The sequence below is a fragment of the Alosa pseudoharengus genome, unplaced genomic scaffold, assembly GCF_046254945.1.
Source record: "Alosa pseudoharengus isolate Yale_2024_CS ecotype anadromous, Long Island Sound unplaced genomic scaffold, YU_APseudo_1.1 YU_APseudo_1.1_scf_9, whole genome shotgun sequence".
In the NCBI taxonomy this organism is placed as follows: Eukaryota; Metazoa; Chordata; class Actinopteri; order Clupeiformes; family Clupeidae; genus Alosa; species Alosa pseudoharengus.
The window spans coordinates 1,837,791-1,865,206 of NW_027468881.1; the positions used below are offsets into that span (position 1 = coordinate 1,837,791).

Genomic DNA, 27,416 nt, shown 5'->3' on the forward strand with positions numbered 1-27,416 from the left:
CACTTTGGACACATGTGATACATGCATTTTTTTTCGTTTGAATTACACACAATTGCTCAGGGATTAAAGTGAAAAAAAATGGTTTGACTGAACTTTTTTCAGGCCATAAGTCATACGTTGTTCATATCTACCTATAGAGATAGCACCCCTTTGGCGGTCGCGACCTATTGGTTTTTAATGTACAAAAAGACGCAAACAGCAAAGTAAAGGGAGTATTCGCCTTATTTACACGGCGGCCATTGTTTAAACCAAAACAAGGCTACAGGGGACACTTACTATATAATCAATGCCACCTACAGGTGAATGCATAGAACATAACAATCCTATGGGTTGTGTACCCTGTAGCCTCGTTTTAGCCGCCAATGGCCACCATGTGAATAAGGCGAATTGAGTGTTCTTGATTGAGATTGAGTTTTCCTGATGAACAAAAATATATTTTAGTACCATCCCTGACCATTGCTGATTAGCCATTGCTGTTATTTTCTACTGCAGCAATATTGAAGAAAGGCTTTAACTTACACTCTTATTTAATTACTTCAGGCCAAAAGTGTTTAAAGGGGAGATTGTTTTCTTGTTAATATGCAATTCAACACAATTAAAATCTATAAAATCAAGTTTGCAAGACTTCCAATTTCCTCATCAAAGTAACGAATCAGAACATTCTATATATTGTTCATATTTCCATTTGTTGCCTCATCCGCATTTAATGAAAACATGGTAATTTTGAGTTTTACAGACAACTCAGTTTTCCAATGAGCAGCAATACTGTGTGTGCTCATGCAGGCGGTCTGCACATTTGATAACGACAATCTGGAGAGGGCGCTTTTGTCTTCAGCAACAGATTGTATAAGGTTGACAAGAGGTTGCGATATGGTGAGGGACAGGTCGTGTTGCGCTATGAAAGAACATGCGTAGCCTACTTTCTAAACGTAAAAACGGTCAGTAGATAAACGTAGCTGTTGTGGTGGCTAGTTGCACCAGGTGGGGAAGATGTCCTGATTTGCACGAACGTTAATCTTATGGCGGTCTTCTGATAAACAATTTCCATAAACAATTTTCTTGCAGCAAACCGCGCAAAAGCAAACCCCTGGCACTTTAATTTCTTTACACCATGGCTTGTTAGTTCTTCCCCATTTCCAACAGCCGCCCATCTCCATTTATTTTTTAACTTTTGACACCTGCCTTCCTTTAGCAACAACGCATCCATGACAGCTAGTGGCCTTGCCAAATAGACGCACACAAATGACGCTAATATGCGAGGTTTTGGTAGGCCTACTGGTTATGGTTTTGTGCTATAAATTAATAATATTTTATAGCAAAGTTTTAAGTTGACTATTTTAATTGCATGGTTATTTTTTGTCAACATACACTCACAACCTACTGTCGTTAAAAGTGAGGCCTAAGCAAAATAGGCTACAAGGCTGTCTGTGCGTCACAAACACGACTGACCCCCTTACTAAACAGTTCGCGATGATGACAATATTATTATTATTTTATGTTAACACGCTCAGTCAAAACCTTCCGTCGCAAATTGTGAAAAACATTGTTGTACATGTCATAACAGAAGGGATAATAAATTGCATAGGCTACGGTTTATATTGCGTCGCTGTAAATAATGTTAGTTGCATTGATTAAAAACTGTAACAATAATAGTAGCCTACATCGGGTGGCATAGCAGGCTATCTGTTCAAGTCATAGGTGACACTCAAAATGAATGACCTCCCCTGACAAGAGTTCGCGATAGTAAGAAATTGTCTACATTGATGCACGGAAAGAACACAGCCTACGCTTCTTTTCCAAATTCGCACATAGAGCTCACAATATCATATCCAAAAAAGTTAAACGGATTGGCCAACCTCATCAGCTGTCTCGATTGTGTCACTATAATCCAACTTTTAGACCGTTATTAGTCCTCCATACGTGTTCTTTTTTTAAGCAAACGCCCCAGGCCAATGAGACAAGCGTGTAGCTACAATATAAACAAAGCGAAACTCATGGCTGACGTAGGCTATCTTCTTGAGCGGTCACTGATTGAGACACAGAAAGTTCTCAAGAACACTATTAGGTCTTTAAACATTTACCATCACACACATTAATTCATCCGACCTAATATTTGTAGTTGCCTTAAAAAAGGAAAAGAAAAGGTGATAGTCCCCCCTCCTATTTTTTTTTTCTCATCGGATCTGCATCGATCTCAAATATGACATTTCTAAAATGAAATTGACGGAAATCTGTCGTATGGCGGAAAACTTTAATCCTTGAATTGCTCCTATAAGTTGAGAAATGCTTGATGTTTTCAGCAATCCTCTTTGTTTGAGCCTTTCCACCAGGAGGCCCATGTTTTCATGTTGCATGCAAGCACATGTGTTCCGATCACTTTGCTTAGGCTCAGTGATGTGAAATGGTCTAAGGCGTAAAAACTGCCTGTAAGATATTGACTCCTCTTTGGTCGCCTCTTTGTTATAGACCCCATGCAGTTCCTTCAGAGTTGCTCTCAGAGTGCGTCTCTGAAGTTTTATTTTGTTCTTAGTAATTGTATCCTTACCGGCAAGCTGCCTGCTGTTTTCGTCTCTGCTAAGAAAAGCAGAGACCTTTTCTCGTCGTTCAACCTTTTTTTTTAAGACTCCCTTTCTTCAACTTCTTTTTTGGTTGGAGCTTTTTCTTTTCTCTTTCTAAACTCTTCCTTAGAGTTTCACTTTTACCTTGCGCTTTTGCCAGTTGTTTTTTAAAGGGACACCAGGCAACGTTTTTCGGTTTATTACTCATCTTCGTAAGTCGGTATATGGTTAAATGACTCATTACAGGGCGAATGAAGACTCTCTCGCCCGCCCCTTACTGCTTGTAGGAAGAATATCCCGCTTGCAAGTTCAGTGTATCGTACCCGCCGACCGAAGCAGGATCAGTTTACATCCTGCATCCACAGCACAGAGGCAGACTAACAAAACGCTAGCGATTGTTGCAAACGTGTGTATAATGGCAGAGCCGGTGAAAAAGCAGCGAAAACCCTTGACGGAAGATGCAAAGAAAAGGAAAAGAGCTTCAGACCGAGCGAGGGGGAGTTTCGTAGAGAAAAAGCATCAGGCTTGCCTGGTGTCCTTTTAAGTTTGAAAAGTTCCTGCTTCAATACAACATTTTTGTTCTTGATTCTCTCCAAACTCTTTTGTGTAATCCTTCCTTGCTCTGGGGTGGAGGAGGCCAGTGGCTCACTGGCTTGTGAATACCCAGGCAGTGGAATGGGCTCTGGTGGAGACTGTGGGGATGGAATGGGCGTTGGTGGAGACTGAGGCCGTCGAATGGGTGCTGGTGGAGACTGAGGCCGTTGAAGGCTCCTCAAAGGACTCCAGTGTAATGTCAAGGACTGCCCTTAGACGTTTTGCTGCTGCCCTATGCTTTTTTTTGAGCTTCCTGCCACTGTTTCCTCTTCTTCCTCACATCAGCATCTGAGCAACTCCTGATTGGAGGATGATCTGGATTTGCACCTAAGGCAGCTTGCTTTCTTCTCTGATAGCTGGAATGCAGATTTGATACAATTACTGATGTGAACACATTATAACAAAGCTCTTAATTCACATTATAATTCACATTATAATTAATTTTTTAATATTGAAATCCTAAATACCTTTTTCTTCTCTTGGCTAGTAGCTGTGCACAAGCTATTGGGTCTGAGTTAATTTTTTGCCTGTGTTTTGCGACTGCAGCTTTATTGGAAGGCATCTAGAAAAATCAATAAAAAGTGATTTTAAAGTTTAAAAACATTTAATTATTAATCATTTTAAACACATTGTTTATTATGTAAATATGTAAATGTAATGTAAATATGTACATATGTAAATTACTGATACTATTAGGGTAATATAACTAGAAACGGAATTCCCAAGGAATTACCAGTGCATGAAAATGCAAATATGAAAATATCATGTATAGTTAAAATAGATAATACAGAGCTGGTTACTGCGGTGATGTTAGGACAGACGTGGTTGCATAGCTTAATAAAAGTTGATAGTTTAAAAGTAATGATGATAACTTTGTTAGCAATGCTAACCATGATACTTAGCTAATGTTTTCTAGCAGGTTTGCTAAACATGCTAACTATGTTAGCAATGTTAACATGCTAACTATGTTAACCATGTTACTTAGCTAACTTAGCTAATGTTTTCTAGCAGTTTTGCTAAACATTTGCTTCAACTTTTAAACGGTCTACTTTTAAACTATCTTTAAACTATCTATCTATTAAACTAGCTAATGTTTTCTAGCAGTTTTGTTAAACATGCTAACTATGCTAGCAATGCTAACCATGTTACATAGCTAATGTTTTCTAGTAATTTTGTTAACATGCTAACCATGCTACTTAGCTAACTTAACTAATGTTTTCTAGTAGTTTTGTTAAAAATGCTAACTATGTTAGCAATGTTAACCATGCTACTTAGCTAACGTTTTCTAGCAGTTTTGTTAAAAATGCTAACTATGCTAGCAATGTTAATAAGCTGACCATGCTACTTAGCTAACTTAGCTAATGTTTTCTAGCAGTTTTGCTAAACATGCTAACTATGTTAGCCATGCTAACCATGCTACTTAGCTAATGCTTTTTAGTTAACTTAGCTAACGTTTTCTAGCAGTTTTGTTAAAAATGCTAACTATGTTAGCAATGCTAACCATGCTACTTAGCTAATGTTTTCTAGCAGTTTTGCTAAACATGCTAACTATGTTAGCCAATGCTAACCATGTTACTTAGCTAACTTAGCTAATGCTTTCTAGTTAACTTAGCTAACGTTTTCTAGCAGTTTTGTTAAAAATGTTAACTATGCTGGCAATGCTACCATGCTAACCATGTTACTTAGCTAACGTTTTCTAGCAGTTTTGTTAAACATGTTAACTATGCTAACCATGCTACTTAGCTAACTTAGCTAATGTTTTCTAGTTAACTTAGCTAACATTTTCTAGCAGTTTTGTTAAAAATGATAACTATGATAGCAATGTTAACCATGCTAATTTTTTCTAGCAGTTTTGTTAAACATGCTATGATAGCAATGCTATAGCAATGCTAAGATGCTAACCATGTTACTTAGCTAACGCTTTCTAGCAGTTTTGTTAAAAATGTTAGCAATGCTACCATGCTAACCATGCTACTTAGCTAACGTTTTCAAGCAGTTTTGCTAAACATGTTAACTATGCTAACCATGCTACTTAGCTAACTTAGCAAATGTTTTCTATAGTTTTGTTAAAAATGTTAAAATGTTAACTATGCTAACAATGCTAACTAGCTACAGTGGGTAGGAGTCATAGTTGATGACAAGTGTTGACATAGTTGATGACAAGTTAAAATTTGTTGATATAGTTTAAAAGTTGAATGTAGATAGTTTAAAGGTTGATAATAGACAGCTAGTTTAATAGATAGATAGTTTAATGATAGTTTAAAAGTAGACTGTTTAAAAGTGGAATGTAAAAAGTTCAGTAGTTTAATGGGTTAAATTGTTTAACAGTGGATTATTGTAGTGAGGACTTTTATTTTGAAACAGTTTTGGGCAGAGGAAACAGTTAAATAGGATATGTGGTCTTAATTGACCCAGATTGTATGCTTAACTCATTGAGTGCCTTTTCCTTCCCATGCGTTGAGTGCCAAAGACGTAATATTACGTTTTTAGCTTTTTTTTTTTAAATTATGAAACTAGACACTCTAACACACCTTATATGTGATTTTGGGAACTCTGTGATGAATGGAAATGAAATATATGACGATCGTGAAACTCATGAAAACGCACAATCTGGACATTTTATCTGGACATTTTATCATAACTCGGTTGCCGCTTTGGGTCGAATCAGTGATGCATGCACGTCAGGTCAAAACCAGGCCATTTTCGTGGGTCTATCACTAGATGGCAGTCTCGCCAGGTATCGCTGATCACTTGGTAGGCTACTAAGCCAACAACGTGGGCACAGGTTCCCTGTTAAATCCCAAGATGAAAATGCTCATTATCCAACTACTATATTCTTACTACATGAAATATTAACGTAACCTAACATATCTTAGTATCAATCTTCCGCTAGCTAGCTAGCATTAACGTCAGTGGTTTTTGCACGGTGATTTGCACGGCTACTCGCCACAACTGCTTGTCACCTTGTATGTATTCTAAAGTTTTGAATACACCCCTCCATAGCATAATTAAGTCCCATTTGATAGCCTCTGGAGGAAAGTAAATCCTCTTATCGATCAAAACGTCCTCAAAGCCTGCTTTCATATACTGCCAGCTGCCATTGTACACAATGTATTTCTAATCAAGTCTGGTTTGTTTGTCCGAGTTTTCACACGGTAACAATGGGGGGCGGGGCTTAGCGACAGGTCAATTACCTCGTGTAGGTGGCCGGTGATGGGGAGGGGCGTGGGGTCTTGGTCCCGGTGCAGGGGCAGCAACAGGGAGACGGCTAGGGGGGAAGCAGAACTGTGGTGGCCCCGCCTCGGTGGAGGGCCTCCCCTCCACCTCGTACTCCGATCCAATAATGTCCGTAAATATCCCATTATATGGGAGGAACAGGTGTCCAGTTTGGTCTTTCAGATAAATACTATCTGGGACAAGCTGTTATGAAAAATGTAGAGATAGTCTAGTCGTGATTTCATGAACCCAGAAATGTTGAGTACCCTGAAGTTTTATTGCAGAAATGTCATCTATAGGCCTAGTGGGTGGAATTCAACTTGGTTGCCTAAAGTTGCACTTTGGGCAATTTGCATAATTAGCATAAATAGGCAATTAAGGCGAGGCAGTACAGGTGAATAGGGTAAAAAATTGAAATAATAGATATCACCATGAAACTTTCTGAGTTGATTACTTATGTTAAGATGAGAAAAAAATGTATTGCATGTTTTTTATATTTTAATGTTTACATATGCAAATGAGGCCCTATCTCATTAAAAATGCTCTAATTTGCATACACACAAAAGCAGATAGTGTGATAAAGCCAGGCTCAAAATTGTTTTTCCAAGGTAAACACGTGTACTTGGTTGGGTGAGTTGGTGAAAACCTTTAAGAAACTTGGTAAGGAGGCAGTGTTGACCTATGGACAGACAGATTAAGAAATTAAGTGTGCCATGCAAAACTAGAAAAGCACTCCGAGAGTGCAGACCTCCGCCAAGCGAAAACATAACCGCCTCTTGGATCCAGACGGTGATCCGGATCACTCCCAAACTTTTTGAGTTATCTTGCGAACAAACAGACACACAGACAAACAGACAAACAAACCCTGATGAAAACATAACCTCCTTGGTGGAGGTAATAACTATATAACAGCATGCACACACACAAACCCACAAGAACTATACAATATGCAAAATAACTATATCCAGCATGCACACGTACACAAATGCACAAGAACTATATACAAGAACTATATACAACATGCAACGCGCGCGCGCACGCACACACACACACACACACACACACTGTAAACTATATAACTATATACAGTATGCACACACACACACACACACACATATTTAAAAACAACCACACAATCCCACTCAATAGCCTTCACCATCTTCATCATTTCTTTCCTCATTCCCTTCAGTCTCATCATCTTCTTGATCTTTATCTGAATGTATTGTGAATGGGTTGCAGCAGTGGACCTCACCCCCTTCACACTTGCAATAGTCAGTGCAACTGAGACTTGCAGCATGGCAGCTGCAGTTTCCTTTGCTGCAGGCTTTCAATGTGCTGCAGCTACAGCTGGTGACATCAAGCAAATTTACTGGAGCCACTGCCTGAATGGCAAGAGCGGGCATGACAGCCCCTTCACTAGCAACCTCCCACCCAAACTGTGTGATGTCTCTGGCCTCTGCAGGAGGCTCTCTCTGACCTGCAGCCTTCCACAACATGACCTGAAGATGAGCATGCAGTATGTGCAGCATCTGTTGGAGGAAGCTTTTTAAGCTTAGGAGGCTTTTTGCTGCGACTGTAAATCTGGTAGCGAGTGTTGTTCATTGAGACCAGGAATGGTATTTCCTAGGAGTACTTTCAGCGCAGATGTCTTACCCTTCCCACAGGGATAGGAGGCAGTGTCACATCCCATGGGAAGGGCAAGACATCTGTGCTGAAAGTACTCCTAGGAAATACCATTCCTGGTCTCAATACAGTGCTTGGGGAACCTGATGCCACTCATAGTGACCTAAAAGATACTGGGACCGAGTTCTTTGTTGCACTGTATAGGCAGAAGAAGGCCAAGTCGATGAACAACACTCTCTACCAGATTTACAGTCGCAGCAAAAAGCCTCCTAAGCTTCAAAAGCTTCCTCCAACAGATGCCAACCTGATGATGCACATACTGCGTGCTCATCTTCAGGTCATGTTGTGGAAGGCTGCAGGTCAGAGAGAGCCTCAGTTGCAGTCAGTCAGTTGTACTGACTATTGCAAGTGTGAAGGGGGTGAGGTCCGATGCTGCAACCCATTCACAATACAATAATAAAGATCAAGAAGATGATGAGACTGAAGGGAATGAGGAAAGAAATGATGAAGATGGTGAAGGCTATTGAGTAGGATTGTGTGGTTGTTGTTAAATATGTGTGTGTGTGTGTGTACATACTGTATATAGTTATATAGTTTACAGTGTGTGTGTGTGTGCGTGCGCGCGCGTTGCATGTTCTATATAGTTCTTGTATATAGTTATTGTGCATTTGTGTACGTGTGCATGCTGGATATAGTTATTTTGCATATTGTATATAGTTCTTGTGGGTTTGTGTGTATGTGCATGCTGTATATACAGTGTTTCCCCTACAATGTATTCATCAGTGGCGCAGCGCCGCTCCTGGAAATCAAGCGCCACTGCAAAAAAAGTTGCCTAATTTAAAAAAAATTGACGCAAGTGAACTTCAGGAACAGCTGCCGTTCGTTCAGGTTTTCTGTCAACAAATAATAGTAGGCTAACGTTGAAGGCGCAGTCAGGATTCCACAGGAGATCACGTTTGTTTGTGTTTATGTTTAAGTTTATTAGCAGACGCAGTTTTGTGCAAAAAAAACGTAGCCTACATTATGTTAACCAAGGAACCAAATTAAACACGCCAGCGAGATAGCTCGCCCCTACCTTCAGTAGCCTGTTCCCAGATAAATTCCACGCATTGTTTCGTTTTTGTTTGATACAGGCAATGCTTTCAAGCCGTGTTGCTAACATGCCTAGGCTGTGAAACTAAGGTCTAGCTAGCCTATTGGTGGGTTTAATTGAATTTGAGTAATAGGATATGCAACAATTTACATCTGAGATAGTTCATAGGCTAATTCCTGTAGAGTTCACCAAAATTATAGATATGATACAAGACACATCTGCTATAATCCAAGATAGAGTTTTTGAGCATTTATTTTACCAAATGACATGGGAAACATAATTCATATCATCCACATATTCTTATGCACCATGCACAACAACGCTACTAAGTTAGCTTAAAACCGTGAGAATCAAGCAAGGCGTCACGGCATTAAAGTGACAGGCACTCAATTCGACTTGCACAACACCAATAATGACATGAAAGATATATAGTTTGTACAGTGCTGTGCAAAAGTTAAGACACTCATGCTGAAATTGACTAAAGGGAGGAATAAAAAACATGTCTTAATGCCTTATTTTTTTTTATAGGACATCAATTATTTTTTAATGTATCATGTATCGTAAATAAAGAAATGTTATTAAATAAATGTCTTAACTTATGCACAGCACTGTATATTCTAAATTGTAATAGTTTGTACAGTGGCCTACAGTGTAGTTGTACAGTGGCTAATTACTAATAATGTAAATGAAAAAGGTGAAAGAAAAACATTAATAATCCTGTTCAAGTACTGCAATAACCATGCTTTGTAAATGTTTGAGTTGATGGTTAGCCTTTGTCATAATTTGTAACTCAATCTGTCAATTTCTTTCACAAAATCCACCAGAAGTCACCATTTAAGGAGTTTTTTTTTTGGGGGGGGGGGGCTTCCTACGATCAACCGCTGCTGGAAAAATTTCTAGGGGAAACACTGATATAGTTATTTTGCATGTTGTATATAGTTCTTATATATATTTATTGTGCATTTGTGTACGTGTGCATGCTGGATATGGTTATTTTGCATATTGTATATAGTTCTTGTGGATTTGTGTGTGCATGCTGTTATATAGTTATTACCTCCGCCAAGGAGGTTATGTTTTCATCAGGGTTTGTTTGTCTGTTTGTTTGTTTGTCTGTTCATCTGTTTGTTCGCAAGATAAGAGAAGTTTGGGAGTGATCCGGATCACCGTCTGGATCCAGGAGGCGGTTATGTTTTCGCTTGGCGGAGGTCTGCACTCTCGGAGTGCTTTTCTAGTTTTGCATGGCATACTTCATTTCTTAATCTGTCTGTCCATAGATCAACAGTTTCTTAAGTTTCTTAACTTAAGTTTCTACACGTGTTTACCTTGGAAAAACAATTTTGAGCCTGGCTTTATCACACTATCTGCTTTTGTGTGTATGCAAATTAGAGCATTTTTAATGAGATAGGGCCTCATTTGCATATGTAAACATTAAAATATAAAAAACATGCAATACATTTTTTCCTCAACTTAACATAAGTAATCAACTCAGAAAGTTTCATGGTGATATCTTTTATTTCAATTTTTTACCCTATTCACCTGTACTGCCTCGCCTTAATTGCCTATTTATGCTAATTATGCAAATTGCCCAAAGTGTAACTTTAGGCAACCAAGTTGAATTCCACCCACTAGGCCTATAGACATTTCTGCAATAAAACTTTAGGGTACTCAACATTTCTGGGTTTACTATTGGGCCTATGGGGATCACGACTAGACTAAGAGGGCGCCAGGGCCGTGTTATTAAGTGTTACCGTCAGATAGCCTACATCTAAACACATTTTCGTTTTTTAGCATTTTTGTGTTATGCTTTGAAAAATACACACATTGTAACTGATACAATTATTTGAAGGGGAGCCAATGAAGTTGCTGCAGGACAGATGTTATGATGCGGGCAGCAGAGTTTTGGACTAGTTGTAGTTTATGGATGGATTTGACAGGTAAACCATAGAGGAGAGAGTTGCAATAAATGTCTTAACTTATGAAGAGCACTGTACATTCTAAATAGTAATAGTTTGTACAGTGGCCTGTGATTAAGCTTTATTTAATCCTGTTCAAGTACTGCAATAATCATGCTTTGTAAATGCTTGTGTTGATGGTTATGTCATAATTTGTAACTCAATCTGTCAATTTCTTTCGACAAAATTCACCAGAAGTCACCATTTAAGGAGTAATTTGTTTCACCGCTGCTGGAAAAATTTCTAGGGGAAACACTGGTTTGTGAATGCACATAATAGGCTTTCTATGAAATGTATGTTTGTATTTTAAGGAGTGTAACACTTTCTATGAGTGTACTATGTTCTATGAATGTATTCCATTGCTTGATTCAGTTTCCCATTGTGAAGGCTTTTTAGAACGTGCAAATAAGCGTTTGAGACATGAAGGCACTCCAGGGGGTACGTGAGATTTTAACCCTTAGAACCCGATTGAAACACACCCTTTTTTCTCTGTTACATTGCTCCGCAACTGTTCATCGCAGCGATATGAATCCGTTATTGCATGACAGAGCAGAAGTGGGGCTTTCCAACGAGACCACACACTTGTCTACGTTAAAGTATAAAAAAAATAAAAATTATGAATTTAAATCAAATTGTATCATATTTACAGTCTATACTTCTCTGCGTTCTCCTGCACACCCATTACTGTCATTTGAATTACTCGCGAACCCGTGAACGCATAGACATGGCTAGCAGATAAAAGAGGAGACACAGGGCTATCCATTGGTACCAAGTATGTCGATCTTTCTGGCTTATGAAAACAGACGAAGTGACTGCAAATTAATAACGTCATGTACAAAAACCAACACTGCACACCCATTACTCTCGTTTAAATTACTCGCTGACCTGTGATCGCATAGATATGTCACGCATGTCAGATGAAAGAGGAGACACAGAGCTATCATTTGATACCAAGTACATCCTTTTGGGTTATAAAACAGACAAAGTGACAGCAAAATAATAACTTAATATAGCTCGACTTACCTCACGTTTTTTGTCTGTTTTTGTGGCAAAGCATGTTTATAATCCAACACTATTGTCGTATTGTGTGTTTCTCTATGGCCAAGAATGTTCATAATCCGGTTTTGAGATCCTAGCAAATTCCTGCATGGCATCCAATTCAAGGCTCACATTGCATCCCAATTTGTTCGACAAAGAAACACCTTTTTTGCCTTTACTTTGTTCATGGCAAAGCAAAAGTTGTAGAGAATCATAGGTGCAGACACCATAGGCACACACAGGCTAACACGTAAACTCGGGTCAGGTCAGATCAGTTCTGTCACAGATATGGAGCGCAGAAAGGTCATTTAAATCACTAAATAAAAATGGCATTTATTTCTGTAAGGCGCACACCACATATGTCTGTAAATTGCTCAGCCCCAGAGAATCCCTCCATCATGGCAATGATATTGCCAGATTCAGGACAGTCTGCCCTACACACAAATGAAATGCATGTAGAGCTATGTGCTTGCTGTGGTGAGATACATGTCAAAATATAAGAATTTTTATAATACACTTTTTATATTTTAATTCTTTAAAAATCAAAATCAAATCAATGCTAGTACTAATACATGAAAAAATTAAAATATACGTATATTTTAAAAAGTAGAATCCATGCAAAAATACTTTAAAAACAATTATTTAATAAATATTTCAGGAAAATATAAGTTCATAAAATTAATTTTATATTTCAGTAGGCTATTCAATTTCATTATCCTAAAAACCCAGAGTCCCCCCCATACCAGGATGGTTCGATCCAACCTGTCACATTACAACCGCCATCACCTGTCAATCACTGTCAAAACTCAAACGATGGAGTCGTGGTTGAAGTGTAGCGTTAATTCTTGTGCGCTGGTTAGGGGGTACTTGGCTGAAAAAATATTATATAGAAATATAGAAAAAAATATAGAAAGCAGCTTTTCATTTAGTATGGTATGGGCAAAAGACAGGGCCACAGCATTGGGTATTAAAAAGGCCGGGTTAAAGAATACTTGAGAGACCAGAACACTGAGAACGACTGGCAGAGGGATGATGTACTCTTGACAGTTCCTGGGTTTCTCTCAACCAAAACATTAACGTGTGTACCCAGCTGGAATACAGCGGGTGTGATGGGCACAGGAGAAGGGACTGATGTAAGGCTGGGATGGAGTCGATGGCCAACTAACAGGTATTGAGGCCTGTGTGACAGGCCCAGCATTAGCAGAGTGGCAGAGGGTGGGCACAGCTTGGCACCCACCTATGAGGGTTGGTCTTTGAGGCGATGCTTATAGTGGGTTGACCTGGCCTAGGGGGCTAGACTGCTAATGGTGGACAGAGGGGGTGGTGTGGAGGGTGGGCCAGTGACAGCAGCAGGGGCTATCTGCCTAGCAAGTAGGGTGCATCAGTTGGAAGAGCCAGCGATGACAGCAGCAGGGGCTATCTGACTGGCAGGTGAACAGGGTTGAGGAGCCAGTGACGGCCATTGGGGGTGGTGCTACCTGACCAGCAGGCAGGATGGGCCAAGTGGAGAGGTCAGAGGGATTGGAGGAGGGCAGAGGTGTGGTGGTGGTGGTGGATTACCTGGGCAGCAGTGAGGGATGGGGAGCATGGCATGGTAAGAGCTGCCCTTCCTTTCAACTCCTATGTGCCTGTGTGACCGGTGGAATGCACTCTTCGTTGTGATTTGCTGCTTTGAGTGACTGACATGACACTGGATGACGATTAATTCGCAGGCTTTTATTCTGCAAAACGATAGGGACAATGTACAGTGAAGCTGTGACACTACATTTAAAAGGTCAACACAGCTGGTCGCTAGGATTTAACCAACTTGGGGTTGCCATCTTCAGCTCGGTTTTAAGTACTGAAATAAGATAAGAGCAACAGTACAATAGCAGCATTACTTTGAGAGTTTCAAGATCACAGCTGATATACCACAAACATGTCATTACACAGAGAACATTATAAAGGGTTATAATGTTAAACCCATATGCCCTTTTAGCTTTCATGATACAGTATACCATACAGCAGAGGTATTCAACAGGGGGTCCATGACCCCCAGAGTTAGATGTAGAGGTTAGGTTGTTAGGGATTTAAAGCCAATCACCAAAGTGATGGGAGTGGACAGGAGTGATAGTGTCACGTGACAACACTTGGATGTGGATGTCCTACACAGGGGCGTCATGCAAGCCAAAATTCTTGGGCACAATCAGGATTTTTTTTTTTTGGGGGGGGGGGGGGGGGGGGCTGAGGTCTGACTTTGTGGTGCTTAGAAATTAAAATATTTTAATATTAATTAATGTGATGAAGGACTTTGAAAGAATTTTGACAGGTTTCAGTGCTGAGTAAGGTTAACACTAAATATTTGAATATTTTACTAGGCCTAGGCTATATATTTCTCATTACCATTATGGCAAGCAATAGCTACCTCATTTGTAAGTTGCTACCTGCAAATCATGAGCAATTTTGACCTGATACAGAGACTGCTATTATTTCCTTGCCCTCTACATCACGGTCATAGCGATCCTGTTTATATGAAATAACTGTAGGCCGCGATGCCTGATTTTGTAGTTACTGCAAAATTAACACCCTCATTTCTATGAAACTGGAAACAATTGAACCAGGAGACTTTGTCACGTACAAGACAAAACAGAGCAGATGTCTGTTAGCCAAATATTTGTAATTTGTAGTAGGCCTAGCCTAGCCTACGTTACACTGACACAACGTAGGGCGTAGGCTAACGTAGCTTCTGAATTCACGGCCAACATCAAATCCATAGTTCTAACTTTTTAGCACCAAATCAAAATGTCCAGGTCAACCACAAATAATTCCACTACTTCTTATTGCTTAGCCTACTTACCACTTCAACACCATTGACTGTAACCAAAAACTGTAACTGTAACAGTTCAACTGTTCAAACTGTAGCCTAAAGTTAACTGTAACAGTTCAACACAAGCAAAACATTGCGAGCTCAATGTGCGTGTGAGTTGCTATTAGGAAAAGGGCTGCTCATCGGTCTTCAACTATTTTGGTAGCCTACGATTTATTACACATCCAGAAGAATACATTTGAGTCGTTACAGACTCTGGCTTATTATGGAGCATTATAGGAACAAAGTTATGATAAAAAAAAATTATCAGGGAGGAAAAATCCGAGGGGGCACGTGCCCCCTTAATTTCAATGGGCATGATGCCACTGGTCCTACAGGCTGCAGCCAGACCCTACTCCCTTGACTGGACACTGCATTCTGCCGGTGTGTGTTACTTGTGTCATTGTAATTGTAATGCACCTATTACTCTTCAGAAATAACCCCTGAACCACCCTAAAGAAGCTTTGTCCCCTTAATGTCCATGTTTAGTAGTGACTTAACATTATGAAACAATATGACGTGTGGAATAGATTACCATGGTATAGACAGGACTGTCTTGATAAATGGGCTGCCGAGGCCACCTACTGACCTTTCTTGGTATTGCTAGATGAGCGCTTATATGAATGCCACTGCCATCTGCTGAGCTTCTCGGGTACTGCTAGAACAACATCTTTCGCCACTGTGCTGGAAACATAAATCAGTTTTCACTATAATACGCACACATACACATGTTTTACCCAAAACATTTTGCATTTCTAAAGAATGCCTTTTGCAGTTGCAAGGCCAAGATTTCAGAACAAAGCTGCAGAGGTCTGCCACATCTACCCCCACAAAGGAAATTCCTAATCCCCCAGAGTGCCAGGCCAAGCTAATTATCATACAGTATTGGCTACTAGTGATGGGACAACCGACTCTTTTACGCAAGTCGGTTCAACCGGACGGTCGTTGGTTGGCCTACCGAGTTAATAGATTCGGTCACTGGTTCGCGCACCGCAACGTGTATTTATAGGCTATGTGATGAACTTCCCCATCGATATGTGAATGGCCATGAACACAATCATCTACGATGCACTAAAAACAAGGCTTGGTTAATAACTAACTTGCCGAGAACCTAGACCGTTTGATAACATAGACTCACCCTCGGTTACGGTCTCGTTCAGCCTGGCACAGTCTTCGTGACTAGGCTACTATGAAGCCAGCAACATTCACTTCTAACATTTAACTTTAGAACTTTAAGATAATATGATGTGTAGGCTAGTGTGAGATGTAGGCCTACTTCCCCATCGATAATGTGTGAATTGCCATGAACAAATCATCTACGATGCACTAAAAAGGCTGGTTATAATGAATCAAACTTGCCGAGAACCAAGACACAATAAAGGGTACAGCGGTTGCACGGTTACATTCGGTCTCATTCAGTCTCATCGTGACAGCCTACAGTCATTCACTTCTAAGCATTTATTTAACGTAACTACCAATTTAACATTAGGCCTATGTGTATTTGTAGGTATGTGATATAATACTTTCCCATCAATAAAATTTCCATGAACATAATCATCTAGTTTATGCACTAGAAAAGCTTATGTGATCGGTTGATTACTGGAACTTGCCGAGAACCTAGCGAACGATTTGACTCATGTGGTGTGGCAGCCACGGTTACGAGGCCCGGAGAACCTAGTGAACTGTTTGACTCGTTTGGCAGCCACGGTTATGAGGCCCAGAGCCATACAGGCTCATGATAGTTTGACTACCACTCCAGTAAAGGCGCTAATACGCGATAAGATGAAAGAGTAGCGACGAGAACACTCGAGCACGGCCAATCAAGCCAGTGTTGCTCTGTATGTGAAAACGAATGATGTTAGGAACACTGAGTCGGTTTATTGACGTTTGGCACTCGATTCTCCCGGCTCAGGCCCCCTGTCTCCCAATTTCCTTGTTTTAATTTTAGTGCTGTCAAACGATTAAAATTTTTAATCACGATTAATTGCTGAATTCCTATAGTTAATCACGATTAATCACATATTTTATCATATGATTAAAATTATATTATTTTGCATTTCTGAATTTTCCAGGAGTCCATATTAACAATAAAGCAATTATTGTTTATCTTGATTGGGATTCAAATGAAAGCAAAGCAAGTTACTTTATTAACTGAACTTTAAGACATAGGTCTATTTGATTATTTCAAATTAAATTTCAAAAGATGTGCAGCAGACCTGAGGCAACACAATATATTCTTCAGAAATATAGCTGATATAAACTGAAATAAATGCTACTGCAGAAGTGCATGCACAAAATGTAGGCCTACACACATTATAAAGGGCATAATAAACAGAAAATATTATATTCATACTATATTCATTATCTTTGAGTTCAGTTGAAAATAAGGAACTTTTCAACATGAGTGCATTGCCATTTTATAGGCCTACGGTCTATGGTGCACTGTCACTTGCCACACACATCAACGCCGAAAGTTTTTAACAGGCAAACAATGGATGAACAATGGATTTTATGGAGCAGCGACCAAATATAACTGAATCGTGATTACACGGCTGCAAAGTGCGACGCTGGTGTGCGGAGTTGTATTGAAAAGAATGGAATCTAATGTAGGCCTAAATAAATGTCGAAAGCAGAGTGCATCGCAAATAGTAGCAGCCAAAGAGGAATGTTGATAACAAGTGACGGTGAAAAAATCTTTGGCGGCACACAACTAATGCGTCAGCCTAGGCTACTACTCTTTGGCCGGCTCCTTAGCCCAACCAAGTGTGTGCAGCATGCCTTTACGTAGCTAACGGCGCATCATCATAAAGATACATTTGATCTGCATCACGCCCCATTTTAGCGGAAAACATGTTAACATTATATAATTGAAAGACAGCTAATCACACGTTGACGTTACATCTAGTTATTAATTCACAGGACATTCAATCATTTTACTAACACGGCAGTTATGAAGAATTGTGTTTATGTAACTTACTCATGTCGAAACGATGTACATTACCAACCTTATTCGTTTGCAATACCCCATGTATTATACAAATTTAGCATGTACACTTACCATAATATCCCATGCAAAACGGTTAGCTTGCTAGCTAGCTAACTGTGGAACTTCAGTATAACATAGCCAATTATCTCACCTAGTTGTAGGAAATAGGCTACGTTCATATTACAAGTGATAGAATTAATGTGTGACTTATATTTAGTTGATGTTATGACATGTAAAGTTAAGCTTGCTGAACTTAAATTAGTCAGCCACGGGCAGTTTGACTGTGCCTACGTGACACTCCTGTTAGTAAACTGGAGAGAGCAAAACATAGGAACATGGTCACATTAATCCCATAAACACACAGATAACTCTTACACCAACCTTATTTTGTGCCTTTTATTCATGTTTGTTTCAAGATTTAGTAAGTTTACTATAAGCACGTTTCGTTCTACACTTTGATGCAGCATAGATTTCCATTATATCAGTCATCTCCCCCCTAAAAGGGGGCGTGTATGCAGCACATAGAACGTTTGTTCTGTTCCATTCCATTCGTCAGTGCGTATTGTTTAGTTTCCGGTCTGGCTAGATCGGTGTGGTGTTGTAGTTGTTCTAACGTTACTAGTTGTTGCAACAGCATGTGAAAAAACTACAAAGTTTGTTACACCAAAATGAACGTTAATCTCGCGATAAAAAATTGACGCTGTTAAAATAGGTTTCCGTTAACACCGTTAATAACGGGTTTAACTGACAGCACTATTTAATTTTCATTTTCCAAGTTGAGAATGGCACAAGGTGACGATTCCGTGCGTTCGCGTATTTGGACAATGATATACTTCCTTGTTCAACTTTCATGTTCAAAGTTGAGAATAGCACAAATTGACGAGTCCGTGCGCTCAATTTCATTTCGCGTATTTGAACAATGATATAACGAAACACCCTGAAAATGGGTTTTCCCATTGTTGAATATGAATTGTGCACATGAATTATACTTCGGTCACTGACCTCTGGCCTTACCAGAGCCTGTTTATGAATAAAAAATTATATGGAATAGAAACATCTGGAATCTATTTCTTTCAGCTTAATGTTGGCTACAAAGAGCATTCATAGCCTAGAGAAAACGAAACATTTTCTTTATCTGAAATGTTCCAGGAAGATAGGCTTACATATTTTTAGGTTGCCCCTGTTTGATCACAGGTTCAACAAAACGCTAGCCTAGAAATCTAGACGCACCCTAGCTGCGGCAAATTAATTTGCTCAGCCTGTACGTCTAGTATCAAACCATAGGGATTTCTATTGGCTGACGCCGTGGACGTCATCCAATCACAGCGCTCTATTTTGTTAGAGAGTCTTAAGGCGGGCTTAACAGGATAACGACAGTCCTGTGACGGTGAACAACAAGGAAGGTGGCTATGGCTAACGAAGAGCGGTTGTTTGAATCGGCGTTGGCGTCAACTTTGGAGGAGTTGGACTTGTGCTTTTCTTTGAAAGTTGAGCAACACAATGCACTTAAGTCATTCCTTTCGAAGAAGGATGTATTTGCCGTTTTGCCGACCGGATACGGATATGGTCGTAGCGTTGGCCTATTGCATGCCTAGGCAGTTTGAAAGACAATTCTCTGCCCGCCCCTTGGATTAAGCGAGGTGAATGGTTCGATTCCAGACTATACATTTTAATGATATAGGATGACCCGCCAGGCTAAGAAAACGCTTTAGAGTGGATATAACTTCAATGCATTCTAGTTATATTTCATGTACTTTATTTCATGTTGAGGTAGGCTTACATATTAGGCTGCCCCTGTTTGATCACAGGTTCAAGAAAACGCCTTAGAGTGGATATAACTTCAATGCATTCTAGTTATATTTCATGTACTTTATTTCATGTTGAGGTTTGCTTCCCAGCTTGCATTGTAATTAATTTACCACATTTTAGGTTATTATTAGTTTTTTTTAATTTTGAAACAATATGGTTGGAACAATTTAGCTTAGGCTAGCCTAGGCCTACTCTGATGATGTTTTGAACAATAGGCTATGGGATATGCTCATAAAAAATAGTTTATTATGAAAAAGACACCGTAGATGTGAAATGAACCCGCTATATAAAGGTCCATGACTACTTTATATGTTACTAATGCTTAAGGAGGATGTGATATCATGCATGACTGGTCAAAGTGAAAGCATGAGTCTGTCGGGAAAGTTAAACTGATTGTGTATAGTTGGGCAAATCATCAATGCGCTATCATGTTACGACAATCTCTCTCCTAGCAGCGTATGTCCATCCATATCGAAGTTAATGAAGCCTACAGGATGTAATAAAGGGTAGTTATGTTTCATGTTTTTTTGTTTTTTTACCATCGCCGAAATATAAACATTGTGCGCATAACATCACAGTGACCACTAGAAGTATGTTCCTTCAAAGTCTCGGGGACGTTCTTTAGACGTCCCGAAAAAATGTCTGTGGGACGTAACGGGAACCCTACACAATGTCGAGGAGGGGACGTTAGGCGGGGACCTGTAGGGGACGTCGCCGGGACGTTATTTTGTTTGCTGGGTACAGAGCTTGGCCCGGTATATTTATGTATATAAACATCACCAAACCTCATCAGTAGCTTGCTCAGGGTCCCTACACATAAAACGAAGCACCAACAAACAACCTAGTTAGCGAACTCTGAGTTTATTACGGAAGTCTGTAAAGAACACAACTGTCCCCTTCGAAGGAAAGTCCATATAAGTCGATTATCGAATGCAATGCAATACAAGGGGTGAAATTATTCAAAGTTTATAAACAATTCCAAAGTATTTACCATCTCTTATTAACTTATATTTGGCTAAACTGCCACAAACAACAAAGTATACTCGTTTCTTCTTTTTGTTTTTTTTAAAGAATATATTTTGGGCTTTTTATGCCTTTAATGACAGGAGAGTGGAGAATGACAGGAATTGAGTGGGAGAGAGAGTCGGGGTGGGATCCGGAAAGGACCACGGGGCGGGAATCAAACCCGGGTCGCCGGCGTACGTTGCAGGTGCCCCAGCCAGTTGCGCCACAGCTGGGGCCTGGGCTCCCTTGTTAGGGCCCAAGCACCGAAGGGCGCAAGGCCCTATTGTTTTTGTAAGGATTATTATTATTATTATTATTATTATTATTAGGGCCCGAGCACCGAAGGGCGCAAGGCCCTATTGTTTTTGTAAGGATTATTATTATTATTATTATTATTGTTATTCCACTTTTTTGCTTTCCTGTTTTTGAGGTGGTTAACATGGTCGAAAATTCTTGAAATTTGGCACACACGTCAGGTGTCACGCAACGCAGTTAGGTACAAGAGCTTGACCTCGGGTGTGGCCCAGAGACTCGCTAGCGCCCCCTTAGGTGACTGATCCCGTGGTTGGCATATATTTTGAGGTGGTTAACATGGTCGAAAACGCATGAAATTTAGCACACACATCAAGTGGTACAGTGAATAGACAGGGATAAAAGCTTGGCACCGGGCGTTGCCCAGGAACTCCATAGCGCCCCCTTACGTCACAGTGACTTGTGGTTGGCATATAGTTTTAGATACACACACCAAATTTGGTGGGTGTATGTAACTCCCAAAAACAACCAACTTTTGTATTAACATGCCATTAGCCACGCCCACAGGAAGTGAGGTAATTGAGATTTTGTGCGTTGTGGACATGATCAATTTTAACTTACTCCTCCTAGACGGTTGATCCGATTCATGTCAAAGTTGGTATACATGTTCCTGATTATAAATTCCGAGATGTTCCTGATTATAAATTGTGAAGTTTTTTTTTGATATGTTGTAATTTGACGAAATGGCGAAATTATTAATTTTAATACCTTTCCACATAAACAATAAATGTGTCATAATTCACCATGCATGGTTTGAAATGTTTTAAATTTCACAGGTCATTGAAGACCATGTTAATGATAATATTCACATGCCCATAATGCATGTTTGGCATAGCGCCACCAACTTGCAACAGAAAGAATGACAATTATACTGATGTCACATGATCAATTTGAACATACTCCTCCTAGACGGTTTGTCAGATTAATTTGAAATTTGGCAAACATTATGCCAAGATGTCGCTGATGTTAAATTGTGAATGAATTTTTGAATGTTGTAATATATTTGATATGATTTTAATATCTCACCACATAAACAGGAAATGTGTCATAAATCACAGTGCATTGAATGAATGGTCTGAAACTTCTCAGGTTAATAGATATCATGATTATGATGATATCCAGACACCCAATGGGCCTGCCTGGCATAGCGCCACCACCTGGCCAAGCAGGAAATGTGCCAGAAATGGACAATGCCTTAAGTGATTGATCTGAAACTTTATAAAATATTGGATATCATTATTGTGATGATATTCACATGTGTAATTCACAGGCCTAGCATAGCACCACCTTCTGGCCAAGCAGGAAATGTGCCAGAAATGCTCTAGGCTTTGAATAAATGGTCTGAAACTTTTCAGGTTAATAGATATTATGATTATGATGATATCCAGACACCCAATGGGCCTGCCTGGCATAGTGCCACCACCTGGTCAAGCAGTAAATGTGCCAGAAATGGACAATGCCTTAAGTGATTGATCTGAAAGTTTACAAACATTTTGGATATCATTATTGTGATGATATTCACATGTGTAATTTTCATGCCTAACATAGCGCCACCATCTGGCCAACCAAAAAGTGTATCAGAAATGTTCTTTGCTTAACCCTTAGAACCCGATTGACGCAAAGTGCGTCAAAAAACACACCCTTTCTTCTCTGTTACATTGCTCCGGAACGGTTCATCGCAGCGAGATGAAACCTTTATTGCACGACAGAGCAGAAGTGGGGCTTTCCAACGAGACTACACACTTGTCTGTACGATCAAGTATGAAAATAAAAAAAAATCATGAAATTAAATCAAATTGCATCATATTTACAGTCTATACTTCTCTGCATTCACCTGCACACACATTACTCTAGTTTGAATTACTCGCGAACCCGTGATCGCATCGATATGGCAAGCATATCAGATGAAAGAGGGGGCACAGGGCTATCCATTGGTACCATGTTTATCGATCCTTCTGGCTTATAAAACCAGACGAAGTGACTGCAAAATAATAACGTCATGTACACAAACCAACGCTGCACACTCATTACTCTCGTTTGAATTACTCGCGGACCCGTGATCGCATAGATATGCCACGCATGTCAGATGAAAGAGGAGACTCAGAGCTATCATTTGATACCAAGTACATCCTTCTGGGTTATAAAACAGACGAAGTGACAGCAAAATAATAACTTCATATAGCTGGACTTACCCCACATTTTTGTCTGTTCTTGTGGCAAAGCATGTTTATAATCCAATGCTATCATGTGTTTCTCTATGGCAAAGCATGTTCATATTCCGGTTTTGAGATCCTAGCAAATTCCTGCATGGCATCCAATTCAAGGCTCACATTGCATCCCAATTTCAACAAATAAACACCTTTTTTGCCTTTACTTTGTTCATGGCAATGCAGTAAAGAGTTGAGAATTATTATGACTGCATACACACAGGCACGCAGGCTAACACGCAACCTCGGGTCAAGTCAGGTCAGATCAGTTCGTGTCACAGATATGGAGCGCAGAAAGGTCATTTTTCATCACTAAATAAAAAATGGCATTTATTTCCGTAAATCACACAGCAAATATTTCTGTAAATTGCTCAGCCCCAGAGTATCCCTCCAACATGGCAATTATATTGCCCGATTCAGGACAGTCTGCCCTACACACACATGAAATGCATGTAGAGCTGTGAGCTTGCTGTGGTGAGATACATGTCGAAATATAATAATTTTTATAATACACTTTTTATATTTTAATTCTTTAAAAATCTAAATAAAATCAATGCTAGTATTAATACATGAAATGATGGCAGATCTGAATAGCCTAAACTCTCCTGAAAAAAACAATATATAATATATGTGTGTGGCACTTACAATGACCAGAATAAATCCTTATGAATAAAGGTAGTGAAAATGCCCTAAAAACAGCTTAGGGTTCTAAGGGTTAACCCTTAGAACCCGATTGACGCAAAGTGCGTCAAAAAACACACCCCTTCTTCTCTGTTACATTGCTCCGGAACGGTTCGTCGCAGCGAGGTGAAACCTTTATTGCACGACAGAGCAGAAGTGGGGCTTTCCAACGAGACTACACACTTGTCTGTACGATCAAGTATGAAAATTAAAAAAAATCATGAAATTAAATCAAATTGCATCATATTTACAGTCTATACTTCTCTGCGTTCACCTGCACACACATTACTCTAGTTTGAATTACTCGCGAACCCGTGATCGCATCGATATGGCAAGCATGTCAGATGAAAGAGGAGGCACAGGGCTATCCATTGGTACCATGTTTATCGATCCTTCGGGCTTATAAAACCAGACGAAGTGACTGCAAAATAATAACGTCATGTACACAAACCAACGCTGCACACTCATTACTCTCGTTTGAATTACTCGCGGACCCGTGATCGCATAGATATGCCACGCATGTCAGATGAAAGAGGACACTCAGAGCTATCATTTGATACCAAGTACATCCTTCTGGGTTATAAAACAGACGAAGTGACAGCAAAATAATAACTTCATATAGCTGGACTTACCCCATGTTTTTGTCTGTTCTTGTGGCAAAGCATGTTTATAATCCAATGCTATCATGTGTTTCTCTATGGCAAAGCATGTTCATATTCCGGTTTTGAGATCCTAGCAAATTCCTGCATGGCATCCAATTCAAGGCTCACATTGCATCCCAATTTGTTCAACAAATAAACACCTTTTTTGCCTTTACTTTGTTCATGGCAATGCAGTAAAAAGTTGAGAATTATTATGACAGCATACACACAGGCACGCAGGCTAACACATAACCTCGGGTCAAGTCAGGTCAGATCAGTTCGTGTCACAGATATGGAGCTCAGAAAGGTCACTATAAAAAATGGCATTTATTTCCGTAAATCACACAGCAAATATTTCTGTAAATTGCTCAGCCCCAGAGTATCCCTCCAACATGGCAATTATATTGCCCGATTCAGGACAGTCTGCCCTACAACCACATGAAATGCATGTAGAGCTGTGAGCTTGCTGTGGTGAGATACATGTCAAAATATAAGAATTTTTATAATACACTTTTTATATTTTAATTCTTTAAAAATCTAAATAAAATCAATGCTAGTATTAATACATGAAATGATGGCAGATGGCAATAGCCTAGACTCTCCTGAAAAAAACAATATATAATATATGTGTGTGGCACTTACAATGACCAGAATAAATCCTTATGAATAAAGGTAGTGAAAATGCCCTAAAAACAGCTTAGGGTTCTAAGGGTTAAAATGAATGGTCTGAAATTTCTCAGGTTAATATATATTATGATTATGATGACACCCAATGGGCCTGCCTTGCATTACGCCCCCACCTGGCCAAGCGAGTAAATGTGGCAGAAAATAAAATACAAAAACAACTAGCACACGCTATAAATATGTACATTTCACAAACGCACCACGTCGGTGCTTTGTTGGATTCCGACATGTCACGGGTTGCGGCCCGCAGGTGCTCGGGCCCGCCATTGCCGCTTGCGGCTATATTTTTACATTGCATTCGATAATCGACTTATACGGACTTTCCGTTGAGAGGAGCTGGTAGGGGGACAGTTGTGTAAGTGTTCTTAACAGACTTCCGTAATAAACTCTGAGTTCGCTAACTAGGTTGTTGGTGCTTCATTTTATGTGTAGGGACCCTGAGCAAGCTACTGACAAGGTTTGGTGCTGTTTTGAACAATATTACTGGTTAAAAAATGCTATTTGGGAAGCGTTTGGCTCACCGCCCTTAGCTAATCCACTGTTTAGTGATTTGGGGCTATAGCATACAAACCAAGCTCAGTGGTGGTTGACCAACAAAAAATACTGTCTCCACGGCTTATTTGATGTGTTTAAGTACAGAAAAACACCCTGGGGTCAGTTTTTGCTGGAATTACACTTTAACTGTGATGTCTTGGAGAAGGCTATCGCAGGCATGATGTATGTAAAAATGTCTACATATAAATGATGAATATTAATTATGAATGAATTATATTTAGATTTGATACATGCACTTGTTCTCTCTCCTATCGTGAGCTGATATATCTCCCAAATTAAATCATACTCAGTGCCTGCTTAGTAGGCTAACATTTTTCTCTGCTGGAGTTTTAAACATGGTTCAAAGAACTACATTGACTGCAGTAGTACTGCAATAAAAACTGTATTAGTACAGCAGTATACTGTAACTGCAGTAGTAATGTAGTATTACTACAGTAGTATTGCAGTATTATTACAGTTGTACTGCAATTCTGCAGTATCAAGTTTAAGATACTTTGTTTTTTCGTGTCCAAATTATTGCGTTATCCTGCAGATGTACTGCATTATTCAAAACTGCAGTATTACTAAATGATTACTGCAGTAAAACTGCAGTTTTGACACTGCAGTACAATGCAGTTTTTTTTTTCAAGGGAATGAAAACATAAACACAAACAAATGTGACTTCCTGCAGAATCCCTGACTGTGCCTCTAAGTTGAAAACATAATAGTAACAATAACAGTAATAACAATATCACATCAAAGATGAAAAATAATATTTTTTTATTAACAAAACCATTCACATAGGCTACAAACTTTAACTCTGTAAGATAGGCGTATTCAATTAGGCTAGCCTAATTTTTTTAAGGTGAACAGGTGAGTTAAACTCATCTTGAAAGTCCTATAGTATAGTAGCCTCCTATTTAGTCTAAAATCTTTTTCATTTATTCAGTTATACTTAATCCATATTAATGACAAGTTAAATTTAAAGAGATGGTGGACCACAAGTGGCATGCCACCGGTCCACTATCTGCCAATCTGATTTTGCTATCTGTGCTGTTACTAGATCTTTTTTGTAAGGATAGATAGGCACAAGAGGGATGTAAGGTAGGACGACAAGTTGTATGGGCAATGTCCATGTGCATTTTTTTTATGTATGCAATTTAGGCTAATAGCCGTCCAAAAAATGTTTTCATTTCATTCATAGTCTTGGTTGCTAACCAAGTAACTAGGCTCCTATACATGGAGTTCTCAGAATGGTTAAAAATCCGTGGTTGATTACGAATAGAGGGTGCCAAGACTTTTCTCTATATCTACTAGGAGCCTATGCCTAACCTACAGTTGAGAGAAATTAACTTTTTTTTCCCATGTAGGCTATCCATGGGTTTCATCAGGTCCCTTTCCACAGGTGTATTAATCAAGCACCATGCAGTCTGCATTTAATCTACAGTAGGTGCTTGATTTTATACACCTGTGGAAAGGGACCAGATGAAACCCATCCATTTCTAACTAGCCTCTAGGCTAGCCTACTGAAAGAAAACTGATATGCTAAGCCTGAAGTTTAAGATGAAGCTATGAGAAAGATAAATTAGACTATTTTAAAATTCCTCCATGGCATAGAAGATAGCCTAGGTTTGATCG

At 39.5% G+C, this 27,416-nt stretch overlaps 1 protein-coding gene and 1 long non-coding RNA gene across 2 annotated transcripts in view; one reads left to right on the forward strand and one right to left on the reverse strand.

Annotated features, from left to right (window-relative positions):
* The window catches only part of brpf1 (bromodomain and PHD finger containing, 1), a 137,517-nt gene that overhangs the window by 7,636 nt on the left and 102,465 nt on the right, over window positions 1–27,416 (forward strand). The window lies entirely within an intron of this gene.
* Window positions 13,507–18,353, reverse strand: LOC143115426 (uncharacterized). Its single transcript, XR_012985093.1, has 3 exons — window positions 18,287–18,353; window positions 15,509–15,603; window positions 13,507–13,914 (listed from the first exon to the last, which is right to left on the reverse strand). It is a non-coding gene; the product is annotated as an uncharacterized LOC143115426 (long non-coding RNA).